We start from the raw sequence: 17034 nt of genomic DNA, 5'->3' as shown, positions 1-17034 counted from the left end.
AGTCATTTAAATTTGCACGGCTCTCAGTAACTCAGTAAGACTGTAAGTTGAAAAGTAAGTGCCGACCTTCATTTGGGAGATGGATTTTCCTTGCTCCAAATTACCTAAACCAATGAAATGACAGGTCCCATCCCTATCCCTCTATTCCCCCACATATGGTCATTTTGTTCCCCCACGTAAAGTGCACCATATTTTTAAGTATCTTTGTAGCTAGAAAGAATGTTTTTTAAAAATACGGACTGGTTGTACTTTTGCTTTGGTAACCCCAGCATCTAGCACAGGGCATGAAACATAATTGTGATTTAATAAATGATATTTAATTGATATATAAGTACTTAACAAATAGACAATAAATGTTTACTGTTAATGATGCTGTTAGAGATGTTTGGTAGTTTCGGTCACGTCTGACTCTGTGACGCAATTTTAGGGTTTTCTTGGCAAAGATACTGGAATGGTTTGCCATTTCCTTCTCCAGCTCATTTTTACAGATAAGGAAATGAGGCAAACAGGGTTAAGTGACTTTTCCAAGGACACATAGCTGGTAAGTCTCAAAGGCCAGATTTGAAATCATGAAGAAGAGTCTTCCCAATTTCAAGCTCAGCGTTCTATCCACTGTACCACCTAGCTGATAATAATAATTGCTGGTATTTATTTAACACTTTCAAGTTTACAAATTTCTTTTTGAGGAAAACCTAATTCCCGCTAAAAGAAAAAAAATACAATAACATTGTTTTTAGAACATATTTATGTATGTAAATTAGGTAGGATGCATTAGATTTTATTCTCTGTGATACCAACACCAAGGTACACACGGTTGACATAATCTTTTTACTTTACAGGAAAAAAAAGGATAGATGGAAACACTTAGAAATCCTTCAGTATTTTTTGAAGCCACAAATGAAATCAGCAATTGTATGTGTGTCCACTCCTCATCCCTGAATGCTGTATGAGCTAATATTCCCTAGGAATTAGAACTTACCTAGGAACTGAAATTTACATGGCTCAGTTCCTTATTCTTTAAAAATACAGAACAGTGATAGCTTAGTCTAGACCAGTATGGCTTTTATATGTAAGATAATTTGAGAAAAACAAATACTGGTTTCCTCATTAGGAGACAAAAATAATTTCTTGTTATTATCCAGTATCAAAAATATTTCACAGTTTGACTTACCTTTATCTAAGGGTAAAATTAATCCCTCCTACACCTAGATGAATTTTTTTGGTTACTCAGTAGTTCCAAAAGCAAATATGTCTAAATTTAGACTGAGTCTATACCAGAGGAGTAGTCATAGCTAGGTGTAATACAAAATATGTAAGCATACTGGCTAAAGTCCACATGTTAACAAAAAGAGATTAATATAAAACGTAATAATATCAATTTATTTTTATTATTATTAATTTAACAATATAAAATGCCAACATCATTCTTAGAAATTTTGCCATAGTCCTAAATAATGAGAGACCTGATTGGCTCTTGAGTATTTATCATATTCACTATGAAGAAGCAAACATCAATAGATGCCTTCAAGGTGTTTTCCAATTTTGCTTTTAGCTTCCTAAAACGTAAAAGCTTCCAGTCCAATCTCAATCTTTTTTCTTCCCACGATTTGGATAATGAATTTCATCATCTTCAGCACATATATATACCTGCTTCCTACATGATGACAGATTTTTCCACTCTTCATTTAAAAGCTTCATCATTCCCTGCAATGAAATCCCTTTTGCTTCCTTAGAGCATTGTGAAACAAAAATATTATAACCTGAGCGAGGTTTTCTGGGCTTCCCAAAGATCGTTAACTGTTTTTTGGAAGTTATTTTGTAGCCCTTCTTCCACGCTTCTCTTCTCTTAAAAAAAAATGTGTGTGTGTGTGTGTGTGTACACACACACACACACACACACACACACACACACACACACATATATATAAAATAGATATATGTATATATGTTTATATAATATATGTATATATGTATATTATATGTATACACACACACAAACACACATATATATATAACACATATAACGTTTTTTCTTCATTAGCCTCGAGCTCTGCTTTCTATTCAGAGGCTTCTGCATGGTGTCTTTTAAAATCTACCTGGGTAGCTTCTTCATAAACTTTCTTCTGTGATTCTGGAAGTTCCCTCCAAGCTTCAGCATTATCTTGGTGTTTACAAATCTGGATTTTGTTTTCTGAACACAAGCCGACTTTGCCGGGTAAAACGTATGGATGAATATGAAGGCTTCTTCTTCCCGGCATCGCATAAAGTACACTCTTTCATAAACCAATCCCATGCACAGACAGCACTGATGGGCGGGGCTAGGAGGCGGTGCGCTCCAGCTTCCCAGAAGCCCTTGTGGCCTTGCTCAGCCTGCACAGGGGGCGGAGCCTGTTTGCCTCAGGCTGGGCTTGAGGAGGTTCAGTCCCAGCTGCCCGCTGGGCGTTGTGGAAGGGGACAGAAAGCGCCACTTCCGGTAGGGGAGCCCTACAAATTTCTTTACAAATATGGTGTCATTTTGTCAACACAACCGGCCTGGGAGGTAGGTGCTATTACCTTATCTCCATTTTACAGATGAGCAAAGTGAGGCAAATAATGTTAAGGGTCTCGTCCAGGGTAGCTCCTACAGACAAGCTCTCACTTACCTCTTAGATATTTCTTCCGTTTGATCCATGTGATGGTTAATAATATTTCAATTCTCGTCGTAATAATGGTAATAAGCTTCAGCCAAAAAACCAGCCACATCGTTGTTCCCAAATTGTTGGCCATACAATTCAAAATAAAACTCACCACGGAGTCTCTAATTTGTTGTTCTTGGTCTTGCTCCAAGCAGGGACTTTTCTCTCCCAAGGTCCCCTGCTCGGACTCTTCCTCTCCCATCCCACAAGATGCAGACATTTTTGCCTTCTGCTCACTAGGAGAATGGCTGCTTCTTCTTCTTCTCCTCCTCCTCCTCCCCCCCTTCCTCCTCCTACCCCCTTCCTCCTCCCTCTCCTCCTCCCCTTCCTCCTCCCCCCTTCCTCCTCCACCTCCCCCCCTCCTCCTCCTCCCCCCTTCCTCCTCCTCCCCGCCTCCCTCCTCCTCCTCCTTCTCCTCCTCCTCTCCCCCCCCCCTCCTCCTCCTCCTCCCCCCCTCCTCCTCCTCCTCCTCCCCCCTTCCTCCTCCACCTCCCCCCATCCTCCTCCCCCCTTCCTCCTCCTCCCCCCTTCCTCCTCCTCCTCCTCTCTCTCCCGCTCCTCCTCCTCCCCCCCCCCCCTTCTCCTCCTCTCCCCCCCCCCCTCCTCCTCTCCCCCCCCTCCTCCTCCTCCTCCCCACTTCCTTCTCCTCCTCCCCCCTTCCTCCTCCTCCTCCTCCCCCCTTCCTCCTCCTCCCCGCCTTCCTCCTCCTCCTCCTTCTCCCCCCTTCCTCCTCCTCCCCCCCTTCCTCCTTCTCCTCCTCCTTTCCCCCCCCCCTCCTCCCCCCTTCCTCCTCCTCCTCCTCTCTCTCCCGCTCCTCCTCCTCCCCCTCTTCCTCCTCCTCCTCCTCCTCCATCTCCATCCATTTGCTTATTCATCACCAGAAGATGAACGCTAAAGTGACAAAGGCTCGTGCTCCTTTAGGCATTGTTTCTGCAGCCATTACTTAAATTTCCTCTACAGATTTTTATTAAAATACAGGAAAATGGAATCTGGGTTAAATGGGACCTGAGAGTGACCTTACGGCGGAATGGAAATCAAAACCATTTCCCTGTTTTTGGGGGGAAGGGCTTTCCCACCGCTGCTTAACTAGTTACGTCAGGATAGGCTTTTCCCGCTCCCTGCAGAGAGTCTTGGTGTCAAAAATGATGAAAATAGTATAAGGGTAAAAGAATACAGAAGCTCACTTGCAGTATTTATTTATGACTCAACATATGTTTCTCTTACTTTTGTTTTGTAAATCTTATAGATTTAAAATAAACTCCTAGATGGGGATGAGAGGTTGCAGCACTATGTCTATAAATAATGCGGCTTACAAAATGCAAATGTTTTCTGTAGTCCAGTGTTTCAAGATGTATTTTTTTTTTGCAGCTCTGTTGGGAGATAGTGGTTTTGTACATTTCCTTTGTGATTTTTTTTTTAATCTTGGTGATTTAGGTTCTAAAGAAAATATTTAGAAATTGAAACCCATATGTCTGATTTGCAAAAGAAATATACTAAATATTATGTTAGAAGAGGATTGGGCAAAAATTAAAGAAAAGGTGTAGTTACACGTTTACAATTGACTTTAGACATGCGACTCTTAAAATATGAGGGGGAGGGTGGTAATTTAGTCACTTTTCAAAAATATTCTGATGATGAATATTTGGATTTAAATTTTTGTAATATAATCAAGCCCACACATCTATACACACCATCTTTTATTTAAGGTCATTGGACAGTTCTCAGAGAAATGCTTACTCCAGAGCTTGGATGCATTAAATTATTGTTCACCTAGTGTTAAGGCATGCTTAAACCCACAGCCTTATAAATACTCAAAGCAACCGATCTCATCAATGTGAGGTATTCTCTTCTAGTGCAGACTTCCATCCCTTGATGAAATTGCAGAGAAATAGTAGAGAATTGCCCAAGGATCATAGAGGCAAAATCGTTTGCCCAGGGACTTATAGATGGAGTAGCTAGGTGTTGTAGTGGATAGAACAGTGGACTTGGGATCAGGAAGACTCATCTTCATGAGTTTAAATCCGGCATCAGACATTTACTAGCTGTGTGACCCTGGGCAAGGCACTTAACCTTGTTTACCTCAGTTCCTCATCTGTAAAATGATCTGGAGAAGGAAGTGGTAACCCAGTCTAGTATCTTTGCCAAGAAAACCCCACATGGGTCACAAAGAGTTGGATACTTTATAGCTAGGGAGAATTATGGATAGTTTTGAATCCAGGCCATCCTTATGTTAAACCAAGCTGCCAATGAACTTTCAATAATTGTCCTAAAACAACCCGAATCGACAGGGAAGCAAATAAATAGATTTGGGTATGAATGCACTTCTAATAACTTCTGTATGTGTCTGTGATTTTAAACTTCCACAGGAAAAGTGCCAGAAAGAGAGGGGATAAGAAGGAGGAAGAAGAAAGGAGAGGGAAGAGGAGGTAAAGGGAAAGGGAGAGAGAAGGGGGAGAGAGGGGAGGAGAGGAAAGGAGGGGAGGGGAGGAGAGGAGAAGACAAAAAAGGATGGGAGAGGAGAAGGAAGAGGAAGCGAGGGAAGAAGAATGCTGGACATGGATGGACAATTACAGTGAGGTTACTCATGAGAGCCCCAAGTTACCACATTGGACTGTATTGAGTTGGAACAACTAAAATGGGGGAAGTTAAAAATGTGGACTTGATTCACAAATTTAAAATCAAATGGAATGAATATCATGGCTTTCCATAGAATGCTACTTTCATTCATATAATATAGCATACAGGCAATAGAGATATATGGTGCATGTTAGAGGCTGCAAACTGATGAAGGAGGGCTGTATTTCTATAATAAGTGCCAATTATGAAACAGTAGTGATATAGGTTGCAAAAGCAGGTGGCTGGGAGGCAGAAAACATCTGGATGAGAGGGGGGGAAATTCCATCACTCATGGATGTTTCCAAATATTCTGGTGTTTTCTTTTATGTAGATAAGACAGCCAGATGAGTGATGGGCTTTCTGAGATTCCATCTGGTTGTTTGACAAGGCATAGACAGCTAAGATACATCAATCCCTTTGTTTTAACTTTGCATAATTCTTTCTTAGAGATTTAATTTGCACATTCTTTCAATACATGGATTTAATATTTTTGGTAAATTTTCACCCTGTCTCTTGAGGGTAGACACCACATCTATGAAACAGATTTATAGTACTAACTACACAAAGTTCCATTCAAATTCATTCATTCACTCACTCATTCTGTCATGTCAAAATTAAGTTCCTACTATGTATAAGACACAATTATAGGTACATGATAAATACATAATGTCTTTAAATTAAATGTTCTTTTCATTGTTATAGATTACAACTTCTCGTCTTACCTAATTTTTTCTCTCTTTGCCAGTAGACAGTCTTCCAGGCTTTTGTACATTTCATGTTTCAGGTTAGGATTCAGGTTGTGCTCCACAAATTCCTAGTATGTTATCTCATCTTAGTGTAGAGGTTACCCTGAGTTCTGAAAGGCTATGCCAGTTGAGTGACAACTCTGGCAGATTTTACACATCTGGAAAGCTTTTTAGAAATTATGGAGTAGGGGACAGGAAGCCTCTTCTCTATCAATCAAGACAGTTATAGGATTAACAGAAGAACTCAAAAATGTGGTGATTAGTCATAGGTATGTTTGAGGAGGGCAGTGTAACAAAAGAAAGATAGCAATCCTTAAGGAAGAAAGTACAAGAGGTAATGATGGGTCCTGCAAATGTAGGCAGTTCAGTGGAAGGGAAGCCCAGCATGAGAAGATATCATCATCTCTGGGGAGAAGCAGCAAATTTAGCATCAGAGGTGGAGAACAATGGCAGCTGGGGAAGAAAATTGGAATTACGGTGAATCATAGCCTGTTGCTCAGAGATTGAGTTAAGAATGGTATTCTGCCAGGATTTAAGGAAAATTGTCCGGAAGTTGGTCCCTCTCATACTGGGCAGCATGGGGATAGGTGGGAGATTGTGCCCCTCTATCTGTGGGTGGTATTCTGTTGTGATTAACTTTGTTATTCTTCACTAATTTGAAGCTTTACTATTTGATTTCTGGTTTTTAGTAGTGGGAGAGAGCAAAGGAACCACACTCGCATCACAACAATTGCCAGGTATACTAGCACATACTTCTATTTCTCTTTTTCTCTATAGACCTTACATTTCAAAACTGCAATCAATCTGTGATTTTATCAGTGTTATTTGCTTCAATAGTACAGATCGTAATGCATATACACTTTTTAATTATCTGTGAGTCTTTTCTATCTATAAATATACCACAAGGGATTCCCACAAGCTAGGGGTTTTCCTCTATCTGTTGTAACAGTATTTTCATACCAGTGGAAGGAAGAAAGGAAACAAACATGTATGAAGTGCCTGGAAGTACTTCCAGGTACTGTGCTAGCACTTTACAAATAAAATCTCATTTGATTCTTGCAACAACCTTGAGTTATAGGTATGATTATTACCCCCATTTTAGATTTGACAAACTGAGGCAAACAGAAGTTAATTTTGCTTGCTGAGGGTCATCCAACTAGTAAGTGGCCTAGGCCTAATTTGGACTGAGATCTTCCTGACTCCAGGCCCTTTGGAGTCAGGAGCTCCGTTGTACTCTCTTAGCCACCACGTATTACCCGGATGGTCTATTTATCATTCCTTTCTCTTACTACATGACTGGCTCATCTTCTTTCCTACCCATGTATTTCCTGAATAACATCTTTTATCAATCAACAAGGATTTAATAAGTGCCTACTATGTTTCAGGTACTCTGCTGGTAATACAAAGATAAATTAAACATTTCCTGCTTCAAAGAGCTAACATTCTAATATGTAATCAGTCACTTATATGGACATACACAAAATCTGCACAAAATACAAGGTAACCTTACACAGGAAGGCCACATCTCCTAGAAACCAGTGGTACGAGGGAGAGTGAAGGACAGGAAAGACCTCGTTCAGATGATGATGCTAAAGCTGAGTCTGGAAGGGAATCCTGGGATTTCAAGAATCAAAGGCAAAGATGGAGTTTCTTCGTTGGAAATATCTTATATCCTACCATTATGCTTCTTTCCATTACCCTTTTAATAACATGAAATTTTCATCTTCCTGAGATTGTGGATTCCATAATCTGTAGTAACATAGCACTATCAGAAAAATAATGTCTTTTAAAAATGGGAAGAAGGTGGAGGTTATTAAAAGCACTAAACATTTCTAGCATCTCTTTTTGGAGTGATGAAAAGCTGGAAACTAAGAGGGTGCCCATCAAATGGGGAATATCTGCATCAGTCATGCTATGTAAATGTGATAGAATATTACAGTGTTATAAGAAAGGATGGAGAAAGTGGTTTCAAGGAAACCTGAAAAAAAACTTCCATGAACTGATGCAGAGTGAACAAAAGCAGAAGAACAATGTATACAATAATCACATCATAAAGAAAAAGAGCTTTGAAAGGTTGAAGAACTGCGGTCAATGCAAGGATCTGTCATGATTCCAGAGTGCTGAGGAGGAAGCATGCTATCCATTTCCTTTCTGAGAGTGCTGAGAAGCTGAGAGATCAAAACATGGATTTCTTTTTTTTGGTGGTCAGTGCTGGGGATTGTCTTGCTTGACTAGATATATTTGTTACAAGGGTTTTATTTTTCTTTTTGCACTGCAAGGGAAAAGAAGGGAAGGAAGATGTATTTTGTTTGGGACCTCATTTATTGTCAAATTGTATTATCTTTTTAAGAAAGAAGCTTCGATGGACCATTTTTGATGGGGTGTCCATCCAACAGTATGTCATCTTTTGGACAAGAGGCAGTTTTCATCCACTTTTTCCTTTGTGGATTATTTGGCCAAACTCTTCAAAGCATTTGAGTCAGTAGAGAAAAATTCAGCTTTAAAATCTCTGCTCCAAGAAGATGTCTCCTTTGCCTATGTTAAAATTATTTTCAATTGCTTAAAAGATATATTAGCATAAATAACTGTCTGACAAGCCTCTGATTATTATATCATGATTCATAAAACATATTATATTGTAAGTTCCTTTAGGGTAGATGCTGTCTTTTGCCTTATCACAGTGCCTGGCACATGGTAGGTGATTAATAAATGTTTATTGACTGAATGAATAAAACAGTGAGAAGTATGCTTGCTCAAGGAGGTTGTCATTATTATAGAAAATTTGCAATATAATCATAGGAAGAGAGGAAATGATAGAGAAGTCAAGAAGATTTCAGAAAAATGTCAGTTAATATCTATTTTAGTGTATTTTTTTATCATGCTAACATTATGTATATGTCCATGCTTTATCTTCTTACTGTTTCAGAGATAACCAAAAGCATTCCATTTGGGTTGCATTGAATCCTTGTGATGTCAGATTTCAGGGTCAGTTAGTATTTCCATTGGAGATTTCATATTTCAAGATTTTGTTACAATTTAGTTATAACTCACATCAGATTTGCCAAGTGCTAAAAATATATGTTTCAAAAATGCCTTAAATCCATTTGGCTTACTAAGACATGAGGCAGTCAAATAACTGAGGTTCATGGTTTTTGCCATGTGTATTGGGGAGGGCAAGAAAGGGAATTCCACTTCTTTTACATTTAATTATATACTAATTCTAGCAGCTTGATCTTAAACACTGACAGTGGGCAGGCTTTTGGTAGGCTGTTATTTTGTAGTTTCAACAAAAAATATAAAACAAGCAGAGACATTTCTCTTTGAAAAGTTACTCCTACCATTGGGATAAATTCACATTCTCTTACTCTGCAGGAGTTCTCGTTGAATGCAAGACATTATAACAGGGACCAAGCAACACATTTTCAAGGAACAAAATTAATTACCCAAAGAATATCACTAGAAGCAGAAATGGAGATCTCTGGAGGATCTCTTGTTGAGGCATATTACTAAGAAATGCTCTTTCTGTCAAGGAACTGATCACTATTATATTTTATCTAAATATGGGCAAGTGGAGCACTAATGCAGGATTGTCGTGTTAACTGTGAAAGTAGTGAGCCAAAATTGTGTGTGTTTGTGTGCACGCGCGCGTGTGCGTGTGCTCTCCTATGTTTTACTTGTTCCCAATTGAGCATCAATCATTTAGCCCAGAAAAGAAGGGAAAATAGCTGCCGTGTGTATTTATCCTTAGCCTCCTCTATTGGGGTGGTGGCTGCTGAAGAACTGTCCCATGTTTCATTAGAAATGATTAGGGAAAGAAAGACTTTCCCCAAAACACTGACTGTAAAATGTCTTTCCTGAGGAAATGTTGGCTGGTAGCTGGCATTCCTCAGCATAGATGGCTGCAGGCAGAAGGCTGGAAAGTAACACTCTCCATACATGTGTTCAATCTAATATTGGAATTCAGGTTGAGATTGATTTAGACAATGAGAAAAACTTAGGCTCTCCCGGTCCCCATTTTATTGAAAGCCTTTGCTTCTGAGTCAGAGAGCATTCTGGTTTAGCCAGCATTACAGGTGGAAAGCAATTTTTGCCATTCTGATAGGAGAATCCACTGCTCCTGCTTATCAATGTTAGTGTTTTTGCGTTTAGGAAGACCAGTTGCACAAGTAGGAAGTAATGAATTATCGAATTATTTTGACAGTTCATGTGCATGGAGAAGACCTTGTACAAAGCAGGAATGTGATCTCCTCCTTGTTGATTCAAGAGCTCTTTAGCGAATGGCTTGACCTCATGTCATTAAACAGAATTTGACCCTGACTGGTCGGTGTGGGGTGTTGTGTGATGTGTTTGTAATGTATTACCTTTTAAAAGGGTTGTCAGAGGGTAGTGTGGCGTAATGGAGAAAACACAGGAATTAGACGGGGAAGAAAAATACGAATCATTACCTGACAGACTGTGTGACCCTGGGCAAGTTACTTAACCTCTCTGTGTTTCAGTCACTCTATCTGCAGGTTTAAATAATTCCTTTTACAGAGACAAAAAAATCTACTTCCCACTACTTTACAAAAGTGGAGCGGGGATTAATGAGATAATGTGGGTAATGTAATTTGAGCTCTTGTGTGAAAGACAGAATAACAGGGCACAGCACATAAAAATAGTATGTTCTCAATAATGTTTCTTGTGACCTACATGTAAGAACTATAGAGAGGTTTGATCTTTTTTGGAATGTAACTTCTAAGTGGAAAGGACTTCTTTCTCATGTTCTAATCACAAAAGGTCCAAGACTTAATTATTTTTCTAATGAAGACTAGATTTTGATTTGAACGTGATAAAAAGTTCACACATGTGACTCACATATTTGTATTAAAAATGATTATTATCTTATTCTTTGGGGTGTGAGGTCAACTTGATAAATAATCAAAGCTAACCTTCATGGAATGAATCACTTTCTAATGCACAGCATAAATGTTAGAAAGAAAACTTGAAATACTGGTGCTGGCTGCTGGAAGAACAATTAGCAAATTAATGAATTATGACTTTGTGTGTCTTCATTTCAAAATTATTTCTTTACTTAATTTACCTTTTACCTTTATCAGAACTTTGACCATGTGAAAATATTAGATAAATTCAGTTTCTTAGCATGCAATGCATCATCGCACACAGGTTGTCCTGAAAGTCTCAGTAGTTTTAAGCTTGAATATTCAATTTTATTTTTAAAAATACCTTTCCTGAACTTAGAAATAAGGATATAAACAAAGGATATAAACAGTGAGTGAATTTGCTAATTCTTCTTTTTTGTCAGAAACATTAATGAGCATTTTTTGCCTAGCAGAAACATATTGCTGTAGGTATAATGCTTCCCCCACAGACACACACTGTTGCACTCTATTACCAGAAATGATAAACAGGTGATTGGATGTTTAGGGTGGCAGTCTTTGCGAATTAGTCCATAGGTCATGCAGCTGTTTTTTCTCTGGTTAATAATGCAATCATTTTTAAACTTCCCTTTTTAACTTAAGCTTTATAATATGTGTTCTCTGGCAAGTGTCATCTACTTACTCATAGTTCTGAGGCTCTGGGCAAGTCTTAACCCTCATGAGTTTCAGTTTTATATATTTTTTTTAAAAACATAGTATTATTTGAACTGTTTACCTCTGAGGATTGTTGAGAAGCCAGCATTTTGAAAGCCGAAAAAAGAATATAGGAATGTGAGGAATTATTATTATAAAATGCATTTTGCATCATTATGTAGGATTATAAGTAACAACAATTAATAAAATAGCAAAATGTAGGAAAGGGGGAAAAGTGAACTATAGAAAGCTTGCCATGAGAACCAACTGAGCCCGATCATCACTGTACTTAGCATAGTGCTTGGCAAACATAGTAGGCATGTAATAAATGTTAATTGAATGAAAGAATATTGAGGGAATTTAGAGATGAAAATGGAAGACAGGAAATATCATTTTGAAATGGAACAGAATTACTAGCATTGCTATCAGTCATCATCATGGATGCCAGCGGGACCAGGACATGTGGACCCTAATGTCTCAGTAACTCATGTCCTTTGGAGATGAGGAAATGGAAAGGATATGTAAAAGGATAAAACTATGCAGAATGCCTCTGGCCTGACCAAGTACCACCCAGAGGAAATCTGCACTGAAAGCGATGGAGTTTCAAAAGCCCTTAAGGACTAATTTTCAAGAGATCTGAGAGAAGGGGCAATTTGAACTGAACACAAGAAGAGCAGAGCTGACACTACCACTCCTGTCCCACCAGAAGTTTTTGAGAGATAAAACCAAATACTGCTCCATCTGTACTTTCTTATTTCTAGAAAATCTTTTTGGAGAATGATCTACACATTTATTAAGGGTATCCTTGATGAAAATATAAGAAATGAAGAGGAGACTTGTGAAGACACTTTTCTATTGCTAATCAAGTCCCTTTGGAAAATCCATCTATACTTGGCACCTTTACTTATTTTCTGTCTTTCTGATAAAGTCTCTGCAGTCAGGCTTTTGGCCTCATCATTTGGCTGCAGCTGCCCTCTCTGATGTCACCAATGATCTCTAAGACATCAAATGTAATGGCCTTTTTTCAGTCTTCATCCTTCTTGACCTCTTTGCAGTATTTGAGATTGTTGATTTCCTTCTTTTCCTGGATACTTTCTTAAAAAGTAAAGAATTTATGTTTTATCCTAAAACAAATAGAGAGTCACTTAAGTATATTGAGAAGGAGACCTGGGGGAGGAATGACAAGGTGAGACCTTTGCTTTAAAAAATCACTCTGATTATATAGAGCATGTATTAGAATGGAGAATGGAGAAAAACCTAAGACAGTGTGACTGTTTCAGAGGGGATTGAAAATAATCCAGAAAAGATATTAACTAGGACAGTGGCTGGGTTTTCATGTCACTACTCTCTCCAGGTTCTCTCCCTACGTGTCTGAAAGCTCTTTTTTGGTTTATTTCACTGAATTTTCATGCAGGTCATGCGCATTCATTTACTCTATTTATGCTTTCTTGATACCACCACCCCCTTCATTAAATCTGTCTGTTATTTACTTACCCTGGCCCACTTACTGTTTCATGCACAGGACACTCCATCTCTGAATTCTGTCAATTTTCCGTGGCTATCCCCCATGCCTGATACATTACATCTTCATCCCACCTCGTGGCTTCCCTGACTTCCTTCAGATCTCACCTAAAGTCCTGCCTTCTGCAAGAATCCTTACCTTGTACCCCTTAATCCTAGCGCCTTCTGTCAGAGATTATTTCTAACATATGTGTGTATGTGTATATATGTATACATATGATGTAATTTGTATATAGGCATTTATACATTGTCTCCCACATTAGCCTGTGAGCTCCTTGAGAGCAGGGACTACTTTTGCATGTCTTTGTGTCCCCAACACTTAGCACAGTGCCTGGCACATAGTAAGTGTTTGATAAATCCTTGATTGATTGTCAACTGTGGGTATCCCTTAAGGTTCCGTCAACCCCTTTTCTATTCCTTCTCCATTGTGTTGCTTGATAATTTCCTCAGCTTCTGTGAGTTCAGTTATTATTGCTAGACACATGTTTCCCAGGTCTTATAAATGTAGTCCTTATCTTTCTGCTGAGTGATAGTCACACATCAAAAACTATTTATTACATATTTCAAACCACATGCCCAATAGGCATCTCAAACTCAACATATCCAAAACAGAATCCATTAACTTTTCCTAAAAAACCAGACCCCTTCTGAATCTCCCTGTCACTGTCAGCAGCACCTACCATCATCCTAATCAACCAGGTCTGTCACCCCGCATATCCAGTCTCTCGACCAACTTTGCCTTTTCTAACTTCACAACATCTCTTGTATATTTCCGCTTCTGTCTGCTTACATAGGCCCTCATCACTCCTTGCTTGGGCTATTTTCAATAGCCTCTTAATTGGATTCCTTGCCTCAAGTCTCCCTGCTTCAATATATCCTCCACACAATAAAATTAATGTATTTTTATAAAAGAAATGGTCTGACCATGCATGTCCGACTCTGACTCAATAATTTCTAGTGGCTCTCCGTTACTTCCAGAATCAAATAGTCTTGTGTCATTTTAAGGTCTGGTCCCTTCCCATGTGGGTGGCTAGGTGGCGCCATAGTACATAAAGTGCCAGGCCTGGCATCAAGAGAGTTCAAAACTGGCCTCAGACACTTACTAGCTGTGTTACCTTGGGCAAGTCTCTTTATCCTGTTTGTCTCAGTTTACTCATCTATAACATGAGCTGGAGAAGAGAATGGCAAACCACTCTAGGATCTCTGCCAAGAAAATCCCAAAGGGGGTCATGAAGTGTCAGACGTGACTGAAAAAACAGGTGAACACTGCCGGCCTACTTTCTGTGTTTCATACACAGTACGCCATCTCCAAGGTCTTCCCCTATGTACTGGCTATTCCTCTTACAAGGAATAGTCTCCTTATTCCCTCCCCTTCGTAGAACCCCTTTCCATTCTTTTTAACTCAGCTCAGGCACCACTTTTTGCAGCAGTATTTTCCCCCTCACCACCCCTGGCTTCCAGACCTGTCCGTCTAGTCTATAAGTACTATACATGGACCTGTTTATGTACGTGTCGTCTTTCCTGTTGGAATGTAAACTCCTTGAGGGCAGATACTGTATTTGTCTTTCTTCCATCACCAGTGCTTAGCACAGTGCAGGCACATAATGATAATGCCTTTGATAAACGATTGCTGATTTATTGAGCCACTGACTGATCCATGGAGAAGAGAGTTTTAGTTTTGGGTTAACTCTCTTAATGACCTGTGTGATGGGTACGCATACTGTAAGTTCCTTTTTTTCTCCTACTTCAAAGATTTTCTACATTTTTTTTCTTTTTATTTATAGCACAGAATTATTATTTTGCTTTGAAAAATTGGGGCATGCTGCAAGAGAGCACGAAGGCTCTTCTAACTGCATGCAGTAACAATTCTGGTTATGCCTAGACCAAATTCTCTGAACACCAAGGAAACCCTTTAAGCTCCATTGTTCTGTTCGTTACTCTTTACCAGGGTTAGTTTCTCTAGTTTCTATAGTGCCCTTTCAAATATAAGTTTGATCATGTCCATCCTTATGCAGCGATGTATGTTGTATGTTTCTAGACTCAGCTGTCAGCACAATGCCTGGCACATAGTGCTTATTGATTGACTCACAGGAACATTTAGAACTGGAAGAGACCTTAGAGGTCATTGAGCCCAATTCTCTTGTGTAGTAAATGAAGAGACTGAGGGCCAAAGAGATCAAGTCACTCAGTTGACAGTAAGGTAATATTTTTTTAAAGCAGTACTATATTACAGGAACTGTCCTAAACACTGAGAATAAAAATACAAAGTAGAAAGAAAGTTCTAGGTCTCAAGGAGATTACATTCTAACGGAGAGAGAAAAGATAAAGAAAACTGAGAAAAGCAGGGAAGAACATGGGGGATGAAGGTATACACCTTTGTCAAATGGTAAAGAAAATCCAGAAGGTGGCCTGGAGAGGAATGAGGCATGGCTTGCCTGAGGACTGTCCTTGAATGGAGACTCTGATAGCAGCTATCCACTCAGAAGGAAAGACTGCAGGAGCAGAAGGTACATTGAATGTATGAATTTCAGGGCTGGAGTGAAGCTCCAGGATAAAGAGCTTCTGAGGATGATAGAGAAAGTCTAGAGTAGAGTGATTTGCTCAGGGTCATACAGTTAGTAACAAGCTGAATCAGGACTTGCTTCTAAGACTTCCTGACTTCAATCCAGTTCTTTATCCAATATAATAAGCTGATTGAGTGACCACAGTTTCTCCTTGATGTATGTTGAATAAGATTGTCCTAGGAAGTATTATAAAGGCACTGCCAGCATTTTGTGTTTAAGCCCTCCTTTGGTTTACAAAACGTTATCCGCCCCAAGGGGTCATTGAGTCATCAACATGTGAAGTATTAATCCCTCCTGCCTCCTGTGTATTTTCCTGGTGGTTTTATTGGTGAGTCTTACTACACTCCAAAGAATCAGGAATCTGGGGGTCTGGGGTGACACATGACTGATTGAGCTGCCAATTCATTGCATACTGTGGCTATTTCCATTAAAAGAAAGCAAGAGGCCGCCATATGGCATTTTTTCCTGTGAACCCTTCTAATAAATCTCATTTCACTCAATAATAGTAAGTCTTTCATGTAGTCACTTCCTGAAACTCTTAATTTGAACCAGAACAATGATAGACTTGTCTATCCCTTGATGCAAATACACAATTCAAACAGGAAAATGAAAAGCAAGTGGATGAAGAAAGTATATTGCTCTAATTATGCATGAAGTTGGATAGGGAGAACCTTCATAATATCTTTAACCAACCAGCCCTTCTCTCCACTCAAATAGCTATGACCCTGGTGCCAACCCTGATCTGCTCACTGCTGGACTGTTACAGTAGTCTGCTGGTTGGTCCCCTGGCCTCCAGGCTCTCACCACAACCCCCCACCCAGCCCATTCTCCACTCAGCTGCCGAAGTGATTGTCCTTAAGCACAGATCTGACTGTTATGCTCCCACCTAGGTGATAAAATCTAGTATCTTCCTATTATTTCCAGGATCAAATAAAAAACAACCTGTTAGTATTTAAATCCCCACACAATCTAGCCGCCTTTATCCTTCAGTCTTCTTAATTTACTTCCCTGTACATAATTAAGATACAGTGATACTGCCCTATTTGTTATTCCTCAAACACAAAGCTCCACTGCTCTATTCAGGGTGTTTTCCCTGGCTTCCTCCATCCCTGGCCTGCTCTCTATCCTCCTCTCTGCCTTCTCAATTCCCTTTTCTTCAAAACTCAGCTCAAATCCTACCTTCTGCAGGATATCTCTTCTGCTGTCATTCCTCTGCTATTGCCTTCTCTCTGAATCCACCTCTTATTTTCCCTGTATATATCTTGTATTGTTTTTATTCAGTTGTTTAGTCATATTCAACTCTCCATGAGCACATGGACCATGCTATCCATGGAATTTTCTT

The 17034-nt window shown here is 39.4% G+C and overlaps 1 pseudogene; it reads right to left on the bottom strand.

Annotated features, from left to right (window-relative positions):
• Positions 1 to 1511: 1511 nt before the first annotated feature.
• LOC118846709 lies at positions 1512 to 2895 on the bottom strand (annotated as a pseudogene).
• Between the last annotated feature and the right edge of the window lie 14139 nt (positions 2896 to 17034).

This window comes from Trichosurus vulpecula, chromosome 4 (genome assembly GCF_011100635.1).
Source record: "Trichosurus vulpecula isolate mTriVul1 chromosome 4, mTriVul1.pri, whole genome shotgun sequence".
In the NCBI taxonomy this organism is placed as follows: domain Eukaryota; kingdom Metazoa; phylum Chordata; class Mammalia; order Diprotodontia; family Phalangeridae; genus Trichosurus; species Trichosurus vulpecula.
This window is presented reverse-complemented; position numbering and strand designations above follow the sequence as displayed.